The following is a 23,025-nucleotide window of genomic DNA, read 5'->3' on the forward strand; positions in this document are numbered from 1 at the left end:
TCATATTTTTGAACACATCCCAGCTGAGCCAACTGCCACAGGATATTAACCTGCTCCTGCACAAGGTCAATCCTTTGATTTAACAGCATCAGTCCTCCTTTTAATTGTGCATTGGCCACTTGTTGTAAATCCAGAGCTCTGGCTGTAGTAGCCGACAAGTTATTTAAAGTCTGAGCTGTCTGCACAGTATGTGACATGGCGACAGCGGCAGCTGTCGCACCCACAGCAGCCACAGCTATAGCAGTTACAATGCCTGCAGTGATGCCAAAATCTCTCTTATGCCTAAACAAGGTTACAGCTTGAGAAGCATCTACTGGCACAGGCACCCAATGAGGAATGCATGCAACTATAGCTAACGGATACTGAGAACTCCAGCAGGTAGCATAATAGCAGGTTTCATTAGTACAAGCACACACATCATCTGAGCATACAGAGGTGTTGTTAATTACCAAGAACACAAAAGGGGAAACCACACACACGGAGGTAGGCTGATAGCTAAATACCGTATAATTTTTACTAAAATGACAATTGGCACCCACAGTACAGGCAGTACTAGTCAAATTGCAAGTCATGTTTGCTATAAAAAAGTGACCCCCTTGCAGCATAACTATAGGTTCGGCCTGCAAGCAACTTCCATTAAGACCACATAACAGCCAATTATTAAAGGGATTAATTCCAGCCCTAAATAGTAAACTAGCATTGGACAAAACACTAGGGGAGAATGAAAAACGCTTAGACTCATCAGCCCAAACAACTTGTCGTGATTGGCAACCTGTCCAAGGCCAAGCCTCCCCCATACGGTCAGGCAAGCAAAAGGGGGCCCATTTAGGTTGTTTTACACTCCACGGGTCAATGCTTAACTTTAAGCTTTCATAATCTCTGCCTAAAACAGTACCAACAAATCCAGTAGCATTTGCCCAAACCTCAGTTGATCCCGGATTCCCATACAAATATCTAAAATAAGCGGCAGGGGAATGAGTCAAGGCTATGCAACTACCATTAAGGGTCGCATCACTTAAGCAAAAGCATAGTGTGCCCATCAAGCTAATATTTCTAGCTTCACCAACCCCTGCCATTTTTTTATCCTCTGGGTAAAAGGGAAGGTTAAGAGTCTTATTTGTGGTGAAAAATCTAGGGAAAAGAGAAGCGTCATGTCTCACGGGCATGGGCCTCGGGAATGCAGACAGTATCCCCCATCTCGCTACCGCCTGTCCCTGTTGGATCATCAGGAGCTGTATGATCAGCAACGCAATCTTTTGTTTCTTCCGGGTTCCGTTCATCTTGGATTCGCCGTACAAGTCATTTGGGCACCCACACTGGATCCGAACGATTCTGGTGAAAAGCACAAACAGATCCTCATGCCCATACCAGCACGGGGTCAGGCCCGTTCCAGAGCCCCGTGAGCACATCCTTCCACAAAGCCGATCCTAAGGCCGAAGGAGTGAAACTGTTATTCCTATCCGCCGCTAAGCGACCAGCGTTAACCAAATTCAAAAAATTTAGGGTAAAAAGTGTCATGGCTATTCTTTGTCTTGCTGTAGCCATCAGGGGTCCAGCTCCCCCTTTTTGTTTTTGTAACATTTCCTTGATAGTGCAATGACCTTGAGGGTTATAGGGCAGTCCATGCACCAGGGTAACACCCATTTGAGTGCAAAAGGAAACAAAGCTCTGCCCAGTATAGGCCGGACCATTATCGATTTTTAGCTGTTTTGGCATTCCCCAGGCCGCCCACGCTTCCAAGCAGTGAGATATTACATCAGTAGCCTTTTCCCCTGGCAGGGGGGTGGCAAGTACAACACCTGAAAAGGTGTCAACAGAAACATGTAGATATTTTAAGCGGCCAAATTCAGGTACATGAGTTACATCCATCTGCCATACTTGTAAGGGTCTTAAACCACGTGGATTAACTCCAAACGTAGGGGGCTTATGGTAAATAATACATCGGGGACACTCCTTTATCACTTGACGTGCATCCGCTCTAGAAAGGGAAAAGTGGCTTTGTAAAGTCCTGGCGTTTACATGAAATTTGGCATGAAAATCTTTTGCTAAGTCAACAGAAGAAGCATGGTGCGCCCACTCAGCACTAGTGTGTGCATCAGCTAGGGCATTACCCTTTGTCAGTGGTCCTGGGAGGCCCGTATGTGCTCGAATATGCATTAGAAAAAAGGGTTCCTTGCGTTGCCATATAAGGGATTGTAGCAGGGTAAAGGGAGCTAGAACAGAACTGGTAGCCTTTATTGTACCAACCGCTTCCAATATTTTTAAAGCATTTATTACATAGGCTGAATCTGATATTAAATTAAAGGGACAGGGGAAAGCTTTAAATACTTCAATTACAATCATCAACTCAACAATCTGTGGGTTACCGGGGACAAATTGATGCTGTACGGGGTCTTGGTTACCTGCAATGTATACCATCCATAAAAATATTTATAGCCCCTCTAATAGGCTTTTGGGCAGTTACCTTTGGAAAAATCACTGGATGTTCCTTTACAAATCTTAGTAGGTGGTCTTTGGGCAAATGATTATCAATATCTCCTGGAAACATGCATCTCAAAATGGACCAATTATCAATAGTGGCACATAAAGTCTGAACTTGGTAGGCACTGTAGGGAACAATGGTGGAGTGCGGATAAACTCCAAAAAATTGTAAACTCTGTTGAACTCCTTGCAGAGCTAAGCCCCCTACCCCCTCAGGGTAATACTCCAGCGCCTTTCCGGGGGAAACATGAGAGTGTAACCACATCAACGGCCCCTTTTGCCAAAGTACCCCAGTTGGTTGGGTCTCAGTGGGAAGAATGCATAAATCAAAGGGTTGGCCATCTTGTAGCCTGTTTAAACAGGCGGCACTTAAAGCCTCCTCCACCCTTTTGAGAGCAAATCGGGCGCTCTCAGTCAGGTCTCGTGGGAAGTTTAAATCTCTATCTCCTTTTAGCATATCAAATAAAGGTTTTAATTCATAATTTGGCAATTTTAAATACCCCCTTATCCAATTAATATCCCCCAACAATTTTTGAAAATCATTTAAATTCTTTAAGTTATCTTTTCTCAGGGTCAATTTCTGGGGCATGATCGACCTGGGACGTATCTTGGCTCCCAGATACTCCACCACTCTGCCTGTTTGTATTTTTTCTGGCGCTGGATAAAGACCCTGTTCCCTTAAGGCAAAAACCAATTCTGCATAGGCCTTTTGTAACCCAGCCTCTTCCTTATGAGCTATCAAAATGTCATCCATATAATGGACCACCCTTAGTTTTGGATGCCTTTTTTTAACAGGAGCTATAGTCCTGCCAACAAACAGCTGACACATAGTGGGGCTGTTGGCCATACCCTGAGGCAGCACGACCCACTCATATCTTTGGTCAGGTTCCTCATGGTTACAAGAGGGCACAGTAAAGGCAAAATGCTCACAATCAGCGAAATGCAAGGGGATAGAAAAGAAACAATTTTTTATGTCTATTACCATAATAGGCCAATGGGCAGGAAGTGCGGAAAGCAAAGGGAACCCTCTTTGTACAGGGCCCATAATTTGCATCTGTGCGTTTATGGCACGAAAATCATTAAGTAATCGCCATTTACCCGACTTCTTTTTTATCACAAATATTGGAGTATTCCATGGTGAAACTGAGGGTCTCACATGGCCCAGGGCTACTTGTTCTTCTACCAGTTTATGAGTGGCTAAAAGCTTTTCGGAGGATAGAGGCCACTGAGCTACCCATACCGGTTCCTCCGTCTTCCAGGTAATGCGAACTTGATCCTCAGCAGCCCCTATGAAAAACCCAGCCCATGTCTATCAAGTTTTTGGTGGACATCAATAGGCTCTTTACAGCCTTGCAAGTTTTTTGCCAGTCCTTGCCCTGGGCAGTAGCCCATTTGTAACATCATTTCCTTTGAGGTAGGAGAATATTCATTACTAAGGCAAAACCCCATCTCTTTTAGTAAATCTCAACCCCACAGGGAGACAGGCAATTCTGAAACATAAGGCTGGATGTTTCCAGAGTGTCCCTCTCCATCCTTCCAGTTGAGGGGTCTTGCACTTATGTCAGGAGCTTTGGCATAGCCTAACCCTCTCAGGGTTTGTCCTGAGGCCTGTAATGGCCACCCTCTTGGCCAATCCTTTTTTGCAATAATGCTACGATAGGCCCCTGTGTCTAACAGTCCTATAATCCTTTTTCCTTCAATCTCCAGTTCAAGCGTGGGTCTCTGGTCTAAATCCAGGGCTAGGTACACTGACTCAATTCCGGAGGAGCCAAAACCCTTTCCACCTCTCTCAGACTGTATGGCAGGAAATTTTTCAAGCAGGCTAGGCAAGAGTAACAGTTGGGAAATTCTGTCTCCAGGGGAAATTGCTACAATGCCTTTTGGAGCTTCTACCATGATTTTAACTATACCTGTATAATCTGGGTCAATAACTCCTGGGTGAATTTTAAGCCCTCTAAGGGCAACGGAAGACCGGCCAATTTGTAACCCCACTGTGCCCCGTTCCAAAGAACCTTGAAAATCTGACTCTACTAACTGAACGCCCATTTGCAGGGTTAGTACAAGTCTGGTGGTGGCGCGGAGGTCCAGTCCCGCCGAGCCTGTAGTGGCTCTACGCGGTTCTTGGGATGCCTCAGGATAGGCCATCCTTCTTGGGAAATTTCCTCATTTGGGCTCTCCATTGCCCCATATATTTGCGGGCCCTGGGGACGGGGGCCCCTCTGCCCGTTTTTTGGCTGCGTGATGGGGCCCAAGGTCTGGCCGTTAACATCTTTGACTGATCTACATTCATTGGCCCAATGCTTTCCTTTTTTACATCTGGGGCACTGCCCTGGCTGTTTGCCCGTTGGAACTCCTCCAGCTCTTCCGGTTCATTTTCTCTCTGGGCAATCTCTCTTGAAATGACCAGCCTTGCCACACTTGAAGCATGCTCCAGATGTCACTCCAGAGTTTCCCCCATGCCTATTTGAATACTGGAGTACTGCGGCGGCAAGGCCTGCATTAGTTAGAGGTCCTCCCAGCTCTCTGCACACTTTCATCCATGCCTCCAACCCTCTATGTTTATACGGGGTAATGGCGGCTTTACATTCTTTGGTGCATTGCTCATAGACTAATTGTTTTATAAGAGGCATGGCCATGTCAGGGTCCCCAAAAATTCTGCCTGCTGCTTCCACCATTCTGGCCACAAAATCTGAAAAAGGCTCGGTAGCCCCCTGCAGGATCTTGGTGAGATTGCTGCTAACTTCCCCTTTATGTGGTAGTGATTTCCACGCCTTAATGCAAACATCATTTATCTGTTGATACACTTCAGGGGGATAACCTGTCTGAGCATTAGCAAAGCGGCCTTGTCCTAAGAGCATGTCTCTGTCCCAAGCCTGGTGTCCGTTCGCTTGATTGATGGCTGCCTGTTCATTACAAATTTCCAGCATAAATGCCCTCCAATCCAAGTATTGGCCTGGACTCAAACATGCCCATGCTAGGCTCGCCCAATCAGAGGGGGTCATGCAGTATCTCTTCCTTATAGTATATCTTCTTATAGCTTCCACTTGAGCTACGGTAAAAGAGGCTGTAATCCCATACGTCTGAACAAACTCAGCCAGGGACTTAATTACTTTAAATTCTAGAGGCTCATGGAATCTCTGTTGATTATCGTCTTGAAAAACTGGGAAGGCGAGTTCTGCTCGAGCAGTTCGCCAAGTGTCCGTGCAAAAAGTATGCCCATTGGCTCCATGTTGATATGGAGGAGGATCTAAAGGGGTCTGACCGGAAGTTCTTTCTATGTCCTCATTAAGCACAGGTTGGCTTAGCTTACGTTCCTCCTTTTTTATACGGCTCTTTTTCATCTGTTGAATAAGTGCTCTCACGTCTTCCTCCTCTAACTCGCTGGAACTTCCTCTTTCCGATTTTAGCTCAGACAGATCTGGGTATAGTTGTCCCCTTTTGCCCTGTCTACTGTCTCCCTTTTCACTGATTGCCTTCTCTGGCCTCTCCTCCTGTAACTGCTCCAGTGCTGACTGTCCATTTTCTATAACCTCACAGCAGTGCTGGTCCTCCAGGCAGCCCCTAATCAATTTCCAAATGGGGTGGACTCCTGTTTATAATGTGTCCTGTTCATAGGCAAAGTCCAAATCCTTCCCTAATTTGTCCCATGAGGCTACTGTAAGGCTCCCGGACACTATGAACCAAGGAGCCACAATATCGCATTCATCAAGGAACCTCTGTAAGGTACCCTTTTTTAACTTTAGTCCTTTCGAGCGTAGTAGCTCTTCCAGGGCCAGAAAAATTGGATGTGACGTCGTGGTGCCCATCTCAGTTATTAAAAATTTTATTTTCTTTTACTTTCACTTTAGGCCTGTATTTTATTTCTTCCTGGGTTCCTGCTCTCTCTTTATCTACAGAAAAGAGCCCCGTATTATGCCTGATTTAATCGTGGATTCCCACTTACCTGGGAACTTACCGGTGCACCACCCTGACTGCCAGGAGTTCTGAATCCCTTGTGGAGTTAGTTCCCCGTACGGGCCACCATTTGTAACGACCGCCTCGACCAGCAAGGAAGACACGACCCGGGATTCTTCTCAAAGCAGTTTATTCAGGAACCTTGTCTGCAAGCTTCTCTCTGAAAGCTTTTCCCTCCCCCGCACCCGCGCTCCGGTTATAAGCCTCCTGGATGGCCAATCCCGAGGTGCCACGCGGCATATACTAATAGGGTCGCAAACATGGAAGCAAGCCAGTAGCCAAGCCATAGTCATATAAGGAGTTGTTTTTCACAGAGAGCACTCGCCATCGGGAAGGCAGAAGGCGGAAGCCAGCGCCATCTTTGGTCACGGACCCTGCAGCTCTCCACAGGAAGGGATGGGAAGAGGAAACAAAGGAGGAGGCTATAATGCTTGATAAGAAATGTACACATTATCTTGCCCATGTAATTGTAACCCCTCTGTACAGTATTTTCACAAAAAAACCTATTGTTACTTATTATAATATCATAAACCTATTGTGACCTCATCACCATTATGGCATCACCAACTAAGTATCACATCAAAATATTATTATCACTCAATATTGTGACATCATATTGCCATTGTGATTATCATTGTTCCATTGAGTTTTTCAAACCAATTTTGACCTCATAACATTTTACAAAAATCGTGGCCTTTGAGACTATTAACATGTGAACTTGTACACTTATAATGCATGAAACACAAGGCAATCCAATGAGGCACATTGAAGATAATTTTATTTACACTAGAACTGGGCGTGCATTTACCTTGTCTTGAGCCGTACACTCAGTGACAGCCCAGCCCCAACCACCAAACCTCAGATGTCCAATAGGCATAGTTAATTGGTTTGCAAAACACCCAAATTACCATCTCCACACTCCAAACTTCAATAGGTAAGGCTTTTTCCTTTTCCCTTATTCCTTCCTTCTTTAAAGACCTTTCCTTCATTTCCCTTTTTCCCTTCCATCACTTCCTTCTTCTCTTTAGGCTTCTCCACTACACTTCTCTGGCCTTGTGGCCAATTGGCTTCCTTCCCCTCCTGCTCGCCCTCAAATTCCTCTTCTCCCAGGTCTTTCCCCTCCTGCTGTCTCACCATTTCCTTCGTTGCAGGTCTTCCCCTGATTATCTCCAATTCCATTGCTCTGACCATGCAGCCTATATATAGGTTGAACTCTTCCATCACTCCAGTGGGTCTCCTACCTAACAGTTTTCAACCATCACTTCACAAACTGCCTGTTCCCCAATCAATTCTTCACAGCTCATCATGTGAGGATGACATCCTACCCCCTCCTGCAGCATACCCTGCTCACTTGTGTGGCATGCCCCATGCACTCCAGTGGGCCAGGTCATGGGGCAACATTGATTAGTGGGCCCTGCTCATTATTAGGACCATGCTGCTTTATGTATCCCCCACTGTTTTTCATGTCCAATCAAATCCTTGATTCCTTCTTACCAAATCCTAAGTGTCGTTGGTGGGATGGTTTGTCCCAGGTGGTATTCAAGGAGCTTTGAACTCAATTCCTGGGCACTGTCCCTGAGCACTTCTGCTCAAGTCTAGCACTCTACCACTTTGAGTTATAGAAACTCTTGCAGTGTTTTCTGGTTGGAGATAAGAGGTTCGAGCCAACTTCCAGCCTGGCTCTTTGCAGGTTAGTTGGGAGATGGAGTCTTAGGATTTTTCAGCCTGGGCTGGATTTGAATTGCAACTTTTGTCATTAAAACCCTTTGTTATTTCCAATTAAAGAAACAAGGAGATCAAATAGAATAAGTAGAGCTTACCTAGTCCTTATCAAGAATTGACCAAATATTCTGCAATGATAAAACTTGTTAGATGGGAGAATCTTAACACAGATATGCCCAATATTTTAGAATCACGTAGTCAGTACTAGCCTAAACAACACAAAACAAAAAAGACAAAACTCAAAGTCTAAAATTTTAGACAACAATGTTTAGACATCTTTGCTAACAAAGCACATCAGATGGTTGGGCCTCAGTTACCAGAGTCTGTGAAAAGAGCAACTTGTTAGCAAGGCACAGTTGAATAGATGGATGGAGGAGAAGAAAGCTTGGTGGTAGGGTAAGGATTGGAGTGGGCCAAATCCTTCACCCACCATTTGGCCAAGATGGCGAACTCAAGATGACAAATTTCTAAAAAAATGCAAAGAAAACCTGAACAAAAAAATCAAGCCTAGTTTGGCTAGCATTTTAGAGGGAACCTAGAATGGGTCCCCTGGACCCAGCCCATGTCCCTCGCTTCATGGCACAATACAAATAGTTGTAGAAAAGACAGGGAGAGTTATAGAAAGGTGGACATGATTAACAGAGAGCAAAGAGATCCTGAAAGTGAACAGACTGTTGACCATTTACCATTGCAGAGGCAAAAATTGTCTAAATCTGAGAAAAGCATAAAAAAATTAGGTGCTCTGGCTATCCAGGTAGCGCAGGAGGCATTTTAGAGGGGTTTCATGGCTTGGGCATGACTCGTAGCACCCTGTTAAATGTGTAGGAGAGTCAGTCTGGTGAGTGAAGGAGAGCTGACCAGGCAGAAGCGATGTCCCTGCTTCCCCTAGAGCTTTAGAGAGAAATGGCCAAGACCCCTTAACCAAGCATCCTCGGATTCAGAGGTGACCAGCCTTTCAGCTAAAGGCCATAGGAGCTCTCTGGCATGTCGCCACATCTGAACAGAGATTGAGCAACAGAGAGCTGTAGAGAGTAGTTTCACTCACCAGAGAAGAGAAGTCTTGTGGACGTGGATGTGAAGGCCAGCAATGGTATTGGTGAAAAGTCTCGCGTGGTGTCTCAAGGCAGTTTAGTTCACAGAAAAGAAGTGGTTAGGAAATTCTAACATTTCCAAACCAAAACATCATCTGAGTCACAGCATCAAATGTAATATTAAATAGTTAGGTTTCATTCAGTAGCCTATGAAGAGAATACCACACACCATGAAGGCAGGAAAAGAAGTTTATTTACCAAACTGCTGCCCCCACCATACATGGTGGAGAAGCAGGGCCAAAAAGGAAAGGGGATATAGCAATTTGTATTTCTGTAGAAATTCATCCACCTCTGCTAGGTTTTCCTTCCTTTGTGAGTAGAGTCTGGAATTATTTCCTTATGATTGTCTTGGATATTTGTTGTAATTTTTCCTGTGATATGTCTGATAATATCGATTTGGGTCTCCTCTCTTATTTTGTTAGCTACTCTTGCCAGTGGTCTGTCAGTTTTATTGATTTTTTTCATAGAAACAGTTTTTGTTTTATTAATTTTATTCATAATTTTCTCAATCTCTATCTCATTAATTTCAGCTCTTATTTTGGTTATCTCTTTCTGTCTAGCAACTTGAGGTTCAATTTTTTTCTTGTTTCTGTAGCAGTTTTAGTTGTATCATAAGATTGTTTACTTGGTCTCTGTTTTCTTGATATGTGCACTGAGAGCAATACATTTGTCCCTCAGGACTGCTTTTGCTGGGTCTCATAGGTTCCTTTGTGATGTTTCTTCATTTTCACTGAATTGTAAGAACTTTTTAATTTCTTCTTTAACTTCTTTTGTGACCCAAGTATTGTTCAACTTAGTGCAGTTTCATTTCCATGCGTTTAAGTTTTTTATACTTTATGTCTTGTTATTGAGAACTAGTTTGATTCCACTATGATCAGATAGAATACAGGGTATTATGTCGATCCTCTTGTATTTACTTAGATTCCTTGTATGAACTAAGAAATGATCTATTGTAGAAAAACTGAAGGGGTTGGCAAGAGTTAGACCCTGCTGGTGTGAATGACTGTAATTGTAATTACTCAGGAGGCTCAGATCTGTGTATTCAGGTTCAAAGCCAGACCAGGCAGGAAAGTTCATAAGGCTTTTCTGGGCTTGTTCAGCCCCACACCCTGCGTCATGTCTGGGGTTGTTCACCACATTTGCCACCATGGGCTCGGCTGGGATGCTTATGCAAGCCAGTATGGAGAGGCGCTCCACCCTACCACGAGTCAGGGGGTTAACCAGTGCTGCTGCCTCAGGCTAGGCTAGGCTGCTTATGCGGGCCAGTATGGAGAGGCACAAACCGGCATGGGTCTGGAGTTGTTCACTGCAGCTGTCCCTGCCACAGTTATCACTGCCACCCCGGGCTGGTCTGGGCTGTTCCTGTGGGCTAGTGCCAAGAGGCATTGTGTACAAAGTCTGGATGGTTTGCCAATACTGAGAGCTGCTGCTGCTGTTCCAGGTTAGGCTAGGCTGTTTACACCAGCAGGACAGAGGTGCCACACTGCGTGTCTAGGGTCGTTCACCACTGCTGACAGCTGCTGCTGATCCTGACTGGGTTGGTCTGCTTGCACCAGCCAGGCAGAGGTGCCATGCCAGGGAGGTTGAGGGGAATCTTCATGCCGATTCTGCCTTCTGAGATTTCAGTTTGTATTCTCTGGGTTGGCACTGGACCTTGGGAGACTTCTGTGAGCCTTGGGATGCTTGTGGGTGTGTGGTCCTCCGAGGGTCCAGAGCTAGGACACTTAAGCAACCTGGCACAAAGTTCCACCACTTAAGCTGCTCAGCAGGGAGCCCCATCACCAACAAAGGGTGGGGGAAGGTTCTTCCCACTTTACTGTCTGTGTAGGTTTTTCCCTTTTCTTTTTTCATTTTCTGTATCTCTCTGAGTAATCGCCTTTTTTTTGTGGGTCACTTGCAGAAACAGAGCATTGAAATCCAAACTCTGTATTTCGTTGGGGAGATCTGTGGTGTTTTCCTGCTGTTCCATTGCCATCTTGGCCTCTCCACTTCAGGTGGAGTTTTTCTTATGTGGCTGGTGGTCCTTGGTTACCAAAGGATAGGTCGATAAAAGAATATGTTGTAAAGCCTGCAGATTGTAGTTAGATATTTCTGTTAACATAGCCTTCCGAAGTTTAAGAACCAAAGGGGGTGGTCTACCCTAAAATATTTCAAAGGGATTAAATCCTTTAACATAAGGGCTACATCTTGCTCGAAGATAAGCAAAGTGGAGGAGGCTCACCTAGCCATGGACGGTCTCTGTATTTAATTTAGTTAGTTTCCTTTGAGGGCATATTCATTCTTTCTAATGCCTTGAACTCTGAGTTATATAAATTGATTGTAACTTCCAGTTTATTCCTAGAGTGTTAGTGAATAATTGAGAACTTGGGCCATGAATGCAGGGCCATCTTTGGACCCCACAGCTAAGGGTAAGCCAAATCAAGGAATTATAACATGCCTCAGCTCAGCCTGAAAAAGTGTCCACTATTACTAATAGATACCCATATTTTCCAGGCTTTACTTCTGTGAAGTCCACTTTCCCAAATTCACCATCTGAGTTTCCTCACGTAAGAATTCTTTCCATAAGTTCCAGCTTTTCAGCATTTACCTGTTGGAAATTACCTACACACCTTACAATGTATTGTCACGCTAAGGCCCCACTGGTTTTCAGAACAGTTTAAGGTAGTGGCCTCGGGCAATTTACCAGGGTACAAATATCTACACGTAAACTGACAGAAAGCTTGAGCCTGTATGCTTTTTTCATAAGGTCAGTGTCAACATTTGCACACTTATTAGAACTGTTTTTGCTTCTTCCTTTAATTTTAATGTCTAGTAGCTCTGGAGATCCCACTGGTTTTAGAGTGATCTCCCAAGCCACCTGATCAGCTCAGATGTTTCCCTGTATCTTGAGGTCTCTAGTTTCTTTAACTCTTGTACAGTACTCTGAACCTTGGAAACTTCTTCCCCTTTATTCTCCTCCTTTTCTCTCAAACTTGCTTTCAAAATCCCACTCTCCTTCTCAATGTGCTCCTTAAACTGTAACTGTTTTGGCAGGGTCACAGGAGAGTTCCTTTGACTGGCCAACTGCTTCTCCTTCTCACTACACCTTTGCTCTTCAGCTCCTCCCTTAAGTTCACAAAGGTGCTATTGCAAGGTATTTTTTCCCACCTCCACCAGTTCCATTGAGACATGATGATTCTGCATTACATTTATGGTGAAGATCTCAGCAGTCTTTCGGGGCTTTTACGCTAGAAGTTTCTCTTTCTAGTTTTCTCTTTCTAGTTTTCCACTTCAGTGTATTTTGTGACAGATATTTCAAATGTTTTTTTTAGCCCTTCTATTTTTTTTTCCCTAATGTTCTTTCCCTTTCCCCAGCATTATCAATCAGAGCATGTGGCCCTTTAACTCTTTCTGAAGAGCCTGATAGTTTCCTGTTCACTTTTCTTGGCCTCATCTATGACAGCACTTCTCCGTCTTCTCTGCTAACTACTCTTTCTTTCTCTCTCTGTTGCTTTGAATTTCTGGAGACAATTTTCAAAGCTTATAATCGACATGTAATTCAGCCTAATACATTCTTATATCAGGTCCAGCTCATTTTTTATGTCCACATTTCTTAATGCACGATCAGGATCTCTGCTTGGCCTCATTTGTGGTTAGCAATGATGGCAGTATTTCTGTCTTGTGCTTCTGTCGGTCTATGATCACCTAATTTCCCTCATAATGATCCAGGCTAATGTACTTGAATTTCATTTAATTCTGAGTGTTTTCTAGGTTCCTTTTGAGGATTTTCTTATCTTTTTTTTTCTTCTCATATTTATTTATTTATTGTGAACATACTGTACAGAGGGGTTACAACCACATTGGCAAGATAATGAGTACATTTCTTATCAAGCACTGCAGCCTCCTCTTTGTTTAGCCTTCACAACCCTTCCCAGCCTCCCCCCAACCCCCACACAGCCCCCCGCACCAAAGTTGCAAAGATCGTTTTGGACATAACAACTTGTACTTCTCATAGTAGCATAAGGTCCACCTGTATCTTTAAACGATTTGTTTTTCCCCATCTCCTCCACAAATTATACCATCAAATATAGTGAAAGCAGGGGTTATATTGTGGGGGAGGGATATCCAAAGCTACAAAGAAAAACTCTTATAAATGAGTTAGAAACAAATATGCATGCAAGAAAAAAAACATTACAATACATATCTAAGGGTTCATTTTCTTAACATCATATTATCTGACCTTTCCTGCTTGACTCATACATACACTAGATATTGCAAATAAGGGAAACCATGGGACATATGATTCTTTGAGCCATGCTTGGTTCACTTAATATAATTTTTTCCTTTCCATTTCCTAACAAATGGGGAAATGCCATTCTTTCTGATGGAGGCATAGAATTCCATTGTGTATATATTCCATATTTTCTTGATCCATTCATCTACTGAGGGGCATCTGGGTTGGTTCCATATCTTAGCTATGGTAAATAATGCTGCAATAAACATAGTGGTGCTGGTAGCTTTAGTGTGGTCTTGTTTGTAAACATTTGGGTAAATGCCCAAAAGTGGGATTGCTGGGTCATAGGGCAGGTCTATGTGAAGTCTTTTCAGGAACCTCCATACTGCTTTCCAAAGTGGTTGAACAAGTTTTACACCCCCACCAATGAAGTAAGGTTCCCTTCTGTCTACATCCCCTCCAGCATCTGTTGTTAATAGAGTTCTTGATTATAGCCATTCTAAATGGGGTGAGGTGGTATCTCAATGTTGTTTTGATTTGCATTTCTTTTATGGCTAGGGAGGTTGAGCATTTTTCATGGGTCTATGGGCCATCCTTCTTTCTTCTTCAGAGAAGTTTCTCTTCAAGTCTTTAGCCCACTTATTTATTGGGCAGTTGTTTCTTTGAGGATTTGTTGTTGGAGGATTGAATTTTTTGAGTTCCAAGTATATTTTAGATATGAGACCCTTCTCCGTTGTATGGCTAGTGAAGATTTTCTCCCAATCTGTGGGCTTTCTATTGATCTTGCTAGCTATGTCCTTTGCCGTGCAGAAGCTCTGCAACTTCATGCAATCCCATTTGTCCAACCTTTCTTTGATTTGTTGTGTTTTCGGGTCTCTATTAAAAAAATTTCGGCCTGAGCCAAGGAGGCCTAGGGTTTCTCCTATTCCATCCTGTAATGTTTTCAGAATGTCTGCTTTGACTCTGAGGTCTTTGATCAATTTGGAGTTGATTCTGGTGCAGGGTGATATAGAAGGATCTAGTTTTAGTTTTCTACAAGTAGTTAACCAATTTTGCCAGCACCATTTACTGAAGAGGCTGTCTTTCTTCCATTCTATTATTTTAGCTCCGTTATCGAAGATTAGTTGGTGATAGGTCTGTAGGTTCATTTCTGGGTTTTCAATTCTATTCCATTGGTCCTGAGGTCTGTTCTTGTGCCAGTACCAAGCTGTTTTGATTAGTATGGCTTTATAGTAGAGTTTGAAATTTGGTATTGATATTCCACCAGCAGTGTTCTTTCCGTTGAGGAGCATTTTTGCTATTGGGGTCTTTTATTGTTCCATATGAATTTTTGGATTTCCTCTTCTATTTCTTTGAAGAATGAGGTTGGAATTTTGAATCGCATTGAATTTGTAGATACCCTTGGCAAGTATTGCCCTTTTCTCGATGTTAATCTTTCCAATCCAGGAGCATGGGAGGTTTTGCCATTTTCTAAGTTCTGTTTTGATTTCCTTTTTCAAGATTTTAAAGTTTTCATCATAGAGGTCCTTCACATCTTTGGTTGTTAATTCCTACGTATTTTATTTTTTGAGGGGCTATTACAAATGGAGTTACTTTCCTAATTTCAGCCAAACTTTTCTCATTGTTGTCATACAGAAAAGCCATTGATTTTGGGGGGTTAATTTTATAACCTGATACTTTGCCAAAGTTTTGAATCAGCTTCAGTAATTTGGGAGTGGACTCTATGGGATTCTTTACATACAAGATCATGTCATCTGCAAAGAGGGGGTGTTTTATTTATTCTTTCCCTATTTGGATCCCCTTTATGTTTGCATCTTGTCTTATTGCTGTAGCTAGGCATTCTAATACTAGATTGAAGAAAAGTAGAGAGAGTGGACATCCTTGTCTTGTTCCTGAGTTAAGAGGAAATGGCCTCAATTCTTCAACATTAAGTAAATGCTGGCTGTATGTTTGTCCTATACAGGCTTTATTGTATTGAGGAATGTTCCATGGATTCCTAATTTTTCCAAACCTTCATCATAAAGGGGTGTTGGATCTTGTCGAATGCTTTTTCTACCTCTATTGAGATAACCATGTGGTTCTTATCCTTGCTCCTGTTGATATGATGAATAATAGTAATTGATTTGCGTATGTTGAACCAGCTTTGCATCCCTGAAATGAAACCTGATTGATAATGGTGTATAATTTTTTGGATGAATTGTTGAAGTCGATTGGCCAAAATTTTGTTGAGAAGTTTTGCATCAATGTTAATCAAAGAAATGTGTCTATAGTTCTCTTTCATTGATGAGTCCCTGACTGGTTTTGGGATGAAGGTTATGATGGCTTCATAGAATGTGTTCGCGAATGAACTTTCTCTTTCAATTTCATTGAAGGGTTGGAGGAGTATTGGTGTGAGCTCTGCTTTGAATGCATTGTAGAATTCTGCTGTAAAACCATCTGGTCCTGGACTTTTTTAGCTGGGAGATCACTTATTGCTGTTTCTATTTCAATGCTTGATATCGGCCTGTTAAGCTGGTTTAACTCATCTTGGATTAGATTTGGCACGTCAATATTTGCTAGGAAAAGGTCCATTTCTGTCAAGTTCTCACACTTATTAGCATATCGTTTTGAGAAGTATTCCCTTTTAATGTTCTGAATCTTGGTTGTTTCCGTGGTGATGTTTCCATTCTCATCTCTGATTTTATTTATTTGGGTGTGTTCTCTTCTTTTTCTGATATGATGTGCTAAGGGTCTGTCAATTTTGTTAATTTTTTCGAAGAAGGAACTCTTTGTTTTGTTGACTCTTTCTATAGTTTTTTTGGATTCTAATTCATTTAATTCTGATGTAATTATAATTATTTCTTTATGTCTACTGGATTGGTGTTTATCTTGCTGCTATTTTTCAAGGAGGTTCAGATGTCTCATGAAATTGTTGGTTTCAGATCTCTCCAATTAGTTGATGTAGGATCTCAGAGGTATAATCTTGCCTCTGAGTACTGCCTTTGCTGTGTCCCAGAGGAGCTGGTAATTTGTGTGCTCATTATTGTTGAATAGCATGAACATTTGAATTTCCTTTCTAATCTATTTCATGACCCACTCGTGATTCAGAAGTGTGTTGTTCAGCCTCCATGTGTTTCTGGACTTTCTTTGGTGGCTTTTGGTGTTGAGTTCTAATTTTATTCCCTTGTGGTCAGAGAGAATGCAAGGTATAACTTCAATGTTTCTGAATTTGGACAAGTTTGCTTTGTGGCCTAAAATGTGGTCTATTTTAGAAAATGTTCCATGTACTGCTGAGAAAAACGTGTATTCTGATGCTGCTGGGTGAAATATTCGGTAGATGTCTGTTAAATCTAGTTGATCTATGCAGCTGTTTAGATCTGTGGTTTCTCTGTTGAGTTTTTGCCGAGTTGATCTATCTAGTGGGGAGAGTGGTGTGTTAAAATACCCAACAATTAATGTTTTTGGATCTATGTGCGATTTGAGGGAAAATAGTGTTTCTTGGATAAATGTGGGTGCTCCATTGTTTGGTGAATAGATATTTAGAATTGTAATATCCTCCTGAAGGAAAGATACCTTAATTAGTGTGTAGCGACCTTCTTTATCTCTTCTAATGAATTTTAATTTGAAGTCTATTTTATCTGATATTAGGATTGCACCTCCCGCCTTTTTATAGGGGCCGTTTGTTTGGTAGAATTTGCTCCAGCCTTAACATTGAAAATGTGTTTGTTTTTACGGGCAAGATGTGACTCCTGCAGGCAGCAGATAGAAGGGTCTTGTTTTTTAATCCAACTAGACAGTCTATTTCACTTAATTGGAGAGTTCAGTCCGTTAATGTTAAGAGATAGGACTGAGAGGTATTTGGGAGTTCCTGCCATGTTATCCATCTTCTTAGGGGTTGCAACACTGTGTTCTTCCTATGGTTCTTGGATTCTCAGTTTGGGTGCAGTTTCTTGGCCTTTATTGTGGTCTTGTTGGTTTTCTATGTGTCAGATATCTTTAAGAATCTTTTATAAGGCTGGTTTGATGGAGATGTATTGTTTCAATTTTTCTTTGCTATGGAAGGTTTTTATTTGGCCTTCAGTTTTGAAGGAGAGTTTAGCTGGGTCCAGAATTCTTGGTTGATAGTTGTTTGTTTTTATCGCTTGGCATACATCATTCCAGGCTCTTCTTGTTTGATTGTTTCTGCTGAGAAATCTGAGGTGATTCTAATTGGTTTCCCTTTATATGTGATTAATCTTTACTCCTTCACAGCTTTAAGGATCTTTTCTTTGGTCAGAGTTAATCCTGTGTGGGTTATAATGAGATGGTGGGATGTCCTATTCTGATCTGGTCTATTTGGAGTTCTAAAAGCTTCTTGTATCTGAATAGGCCTATGTTTTTGCTTGTTTGGGAAGTTCTCTGCTAGGATCCTGTTAAACAAATTTGCTAGACCATTAACTTCTGTTTCTAGGTGCTCCTCTACACCCATTATCCTTAGATTAGGCCTTCTGATGGTGTCTTCCAAGTGTTGGATAGATCTATCATTTTTCTTGGACCTCTCTTGGATGGTTGTATGTTCTTTCTCTATAATATCTAGGCTATCTTCAATCCCCGAGATTCGATCTTCTGCATGGTCTAACCTGCTGTCAAGACTTTCTACTTTGTTTCTTATTTCTTTTCCTTCTAATTGGTCAGCTTTGATGGCTTCAAATTCTTTGTTGAAGCTTTGTTATAGATCTTGTATGGACTTCTTTACTTCCTTAATTTGGTGTTCATTGTTTGTTCTCAAATCACTTAGTTGATTGGATATGGTTTCCTTGGACTCCCATTCCTTTTGTTGGGTTCCATTCATCATTCCCTTTGTGGTCTCCCTAACTTCCTTCAGCTCTTTGTTAATGGATCCCATAAATGCATTTAGTGATCTTTGTGTATTGTCATCCTGCTCTCTCAATTCCTGTCTTACTCGTTGCTTAGCTTCCTCCCGTTCATGCCATTCTTGTAGTTCTCTTTGAGTGTTCTCAGCCTCTTCACGCCATTCCTGCCTTTCTCTTTGAGCATTCTCCAGCTACTCACGCTGTTCACCTTTTCTCTTGCCTTTCTCTGTGAGTATTCTGAAGCTGCTCACCGACAAATCTTGGCGGAGCTGCTATCTCCAATTCAGGCCTTGGAATAAAACTAGAGTCATTTAGCAGGTCACAAGAACTTAATGGCGTGACCTGCCAAACTCAGCTCCACCCAGGGAAAAGTCACCCAGTTCGGGCGCCAGCCCTAGGAGTGGCTATTTTCACGGGTTAATCAGAGCCAGAAGCTGCCCCTCCCTTTAGCGGCCTCGACATCATTAAACAGAAACCCTGGGGGTGGCTCCAGTCTGGGTTTTGTGAGTTTCTCACAAACTAGAACTCAGGAAAAGCTACTGTTTGCTGAAAGGCCTCAACTCTACACAGAACCTAGCCTCATCACAGCATGTCCAAACTTGTCCTCTTTTGTGATACTCAAAGCACACCCCCCTCCCATTGAACTAACATGGGAGGAGGATTGCAAAATCCTGGGTAAAGCAGAGCATTTTTCTGCCTGTCCAAACAAACTGACTTAACAAACCAACTAAGCCACAGGACCACAAGCAGACCAGAGACTCCAACAAGAGGCTGATGACAGACACAAGGGAGATACAGGATTTTTCCCAATCCTCCCCCAAAAAATCAAAGAACTTTTTTTTCCCTCTTGTTCTTTTTTTTTATACCTTTTACAAAAAGTTTTTTCTTTTCTAAAACTTTTTTTAATTTTTAATTTTTAACTTTTTTCAAAAATATTTTTTTCTAGTAACTTTTTTCCCCCTCTTATAATCTTTATTTTCGGGACATATGTGTGTGTGCATTTTTCTTTCTTTTTTAAAAAATTTTTCTTTTAGTTTTTTGCTTAGCTCGACTGAAATTCTGATGTTTTTTTTCTTTCTTCCTTGTCCTTCTCACCTTTTCCTCTCTTTTGTTCTTCTTTATGGGACTTAATTGTTGTTCTGCACATCCTCACATAAACCCGTAGTTGACTATTAGACCCTATCCCCCATTGTGTACACACTTAATCCACAAATTTATTACTCAATTCAAAACCTCTGAGACTCAAATTACTTAATAGCAATACTACCTCTTAATACCTATATAATATTTTAAGTATTTTTATTTTTAAATTTTTCTCATCTCCTTTATATCCCTCCCCTTCTCTCATTATATTCACGTTCTTTGAATAGTTTCTTATCCTATCTGCATATTATTAATTTTTATTTTTCTATTTGTTCTGGTCTCTTTTTTTCCTTTCTCTTTCTTCTTGTTTTCTCTCTCTCTACTTTCATCCTATACAACCTATTTCCTGCTTTGAGACTAGGACTTAGTTAAGTTAACTCTCCCTGTACCTTCCTACATCACTCTATTCCTACTTTTTATCCACATATCTCCCTAACCCTAATAATTTCTGGTTTTCTAAATTCTTCTTTGCGTTTCATAGCCCATTAATATATAGTTGTTTGATGTTGAATACAGGTATCTCTTGAACTAGATTGTATCTGCAGAGTATGGACTGTGCAAATTCAGACTTTGGTTGATGCTTGCCTTAAGTTAGTGTTCTAGCACAAAACTGGTGTTACTTTCATCCCAAATGGGTAGAGTAAGCCGTAAAACCACAAGAAAAATGGTAAGTCCGGGTATCTCCGCTCCCACTCATGATAATCAGGGGACAGAATAGATAATGGATAATCCAGAGGAGAGTTCCCAAATAGCTCTACAAACACTGCTGGCAAACATGATAAATGAAAAGATTGAAAACATACAAAGAACTCTGTATGAGCGTGAGAGGGAGAGAGAGGAGGCAATCCAAAGTTTAAACAGGAATATCATGAGCATGAGGAAGCTATTCTCTTTTTTGACTCTCACAAGTTTATATCTTCAAATCTTTTCTTCAGGTCAAATAATTGTCTCTGTTTTCTCCAATGTGCTCTTCTATGTGCTTTTAACCTCTTGGTTGGTTTTGACTGGCACATAATGGAGATTCAGTCTTTTATAAGCCTGGATTTTGAGATAGAAGTGTGTGAATTTTTCTTTGCCACATTTCTTCGTAAGTGCAGAGGGCTGCTTTTTAAATTGAACATAGTTATAATTCAGAGCCCCAAGCTCCTTTGCGTGTTACTCCAGAGATATGAACACATTTTCCAGGTGCTTAATGTGATTACATAACCTGCTATTTCCTATCTTTCTCCTCCTTGGACATTCCTTTTCCCAATGTCCATTTTGCTTTCAATAAGCACACTGATCTAGTCCTAGAGGTTCCCTACTGCCATATGCAAATGAATTGTACTGTCTTTGCCAAGGGTCTCTTGATCTCTATTGTGGTGCTCCTATCAAAACTCAACCCCCTTTCTTAGAGTCTTTTTTATCCAGGGTATCTCTGTTATCAAACACCTACTGGGCAATTACTTCCAACTTAGAATACACCTTTCCCTCAAAACCTTCTAACTTTTGAAGGTTTTTTAAAATATCTGGGGCTGACTGGGTAACAGAGGCCATATTTAGGGCTCTTTGATTCTCCAGAGCTTCAAGATCTATAGTTCTATATGTCCTATAGGCTACTGGGAGACGTTCCAGAAAAGCATTAGTGTACTCACTGGGCAACTGTACCATCTCACTCACCTTAGATTGATGACTTGGCTTTCTAGCCACTGAGGTATCCCTGCTAATCAAACCTAGCAATAATAGGTAAGCACTTCCATACCTCGATCACTGTTAGTCTCAGCTTGGGTAAGTCTGTGGAAAGACTTGCTCCTAATGGTCTGGTTAATAGTGGGGCTACTGTCTGGTCCAAGGACTACTTTCAAGTCATCGAGCAGGATTCACTCCCTTTTCTACCAGGTGAAAAGCACCTGTAAATTTGTTGACACTCATTCCGGATGTGCTTATGTGTAAAAATTACTGTCTCTAATGAAATAATGAGCCCCTGGATTTTTTCTGAAAATGATGGAGTTTGCTGTTCCCAGTTATACAAGTCACTAGTTGTAAAGGGAACATATATTAAAAAGGGGGCCTGCCACCCATCTCCTTCATGCCTGTCTCAAGGGTAATAATGGTAACATACCACATTGTACCACCTCAGGCTGGTACACTTTTGGTATGGGAGGACTTAACATTACAGGTGCTGATGGCAAAGAATAGGAGAGAGAATACATCAATGCATCTTCCTCTGAGGGACTCTTTAAGCCTTGGGGAGAATATTTTTTGGATATAGGAACTTTAGTCCTTGTTCTCCCATCCTGAGAAAAAGAGTAAACAAAGGTGCATACAGGACACAGAGAGAGCTATCAGCATACACAAACAGACCAATAGCCACAGACACTTAACTTACATGTCCCATACCTCTGAATTTTGACCTCTACAGGAGGTCTCAGATGACAGAGATAATGTCCCAGATTGCCTCTTGAGGAGGCCACAGATGACCTCTGGAGAATGTCACATATGTCCTCCCTAGGAGGCCCTAGATAATCTCTCATGGAGGTTCCAAATGTCTCCCCAAGGAAGTGTCAGATGACCTCCAATAGAGGTCCCAGATGTCCTCTCAATGAGGCTGAGATTACCTCTCGAATAGCTCCCAGATGGCCACTCAAAGAGGCCATATATGAACCCCAGAGGAAGGTCCAGATAACCCTCTTGAGAAAGTCACAGATGACCTCCAGAGAAGGTCCTATATGGCTTCTCAAGGAAGTCCCAGATGATGTCTGAAGGTGGTCATACATTTCTCATCAAGGTAACCCAAACTGACCTCCCAAAGAAGTTTCAGATGACCTCAAGAGGTGATGCTAGATTGCTTCTTAAGGAAGCCCCAAAGACTACTTTTGAAGAGGTCTCAGGTTGCCTCCTGAGGAAGGCCCAGATGACCTCTGGATAAAGTCCAAGATGGCCCCTGGAGAAGACCCTAGATGACCTCCAGGGTAGGTTTCAGATAGCTTCTCAAGGAAGTCACAGATGTACGCTTGATGAGGTTCCAGATGGCTTCCCAAGGAAGCCCTACGTGACCTCTCAAGGAATTCCCAGAAGTCACAAATGACCTCCAGATGGGGTCCCCAAAACAGGCTGGCAAGCTTTCCCAGACACACCCTTAGAGGAACCTAAACAACTTTTGTCAATGTTGGTCCTCCAGAGACAAACACTCGAAGTAGACTCTTAACTCTGAGGGTGGACACTTTCACCTATGGGGATTTTTCCCTGGGGCCACAGCCTGATGCTATCTGTGGAGCACATGGGCAGCAAAGATGGCGCTGAGAGGGGATTGAGTGGGCAGAGCCTAATTTACTATAGAGCACATGGGCAGCAAAGATGGCGCTGGGAGAGAGTAGAGTAGGCAGAGCCCAATTGATCTTCTGATCAGTGCGTAACCAGCCCGTGAAGGCTCAGGTGCTTGTTAGGGTGTGACCTTGACAGTGATTGGTTCCTCTTCCTCCCTTGCCATGCCACCTGCCCTTTTTGGCTTTAAAAAGGGCTGCTCTCTGTTAATAAATGAGTTTTCTACCTGTTGGATTTGGCTCCCTGATGTGTCTGATTGTCTCCCGGGCTGAGAGAGGCTGGGGAA

Source organism: Dipodomys spectabilis, unplaced genomic scaffold (assembly GCF_019054845.1).
Source record: "Dipodomys spectabilis isolate Male_0828 unplaced genomic scaffold, ASM1905484v1 ptg000565l, whole genome shotgun sequence".
In the NCBI taxonomy this organism is placed as follows: domain Eukaryota; kingdom Metazoa; phylum Chordata; class Mammalia; order Rodentia; family Heteromyidae; genus Dipodomys; species Dipodomys spectabilis.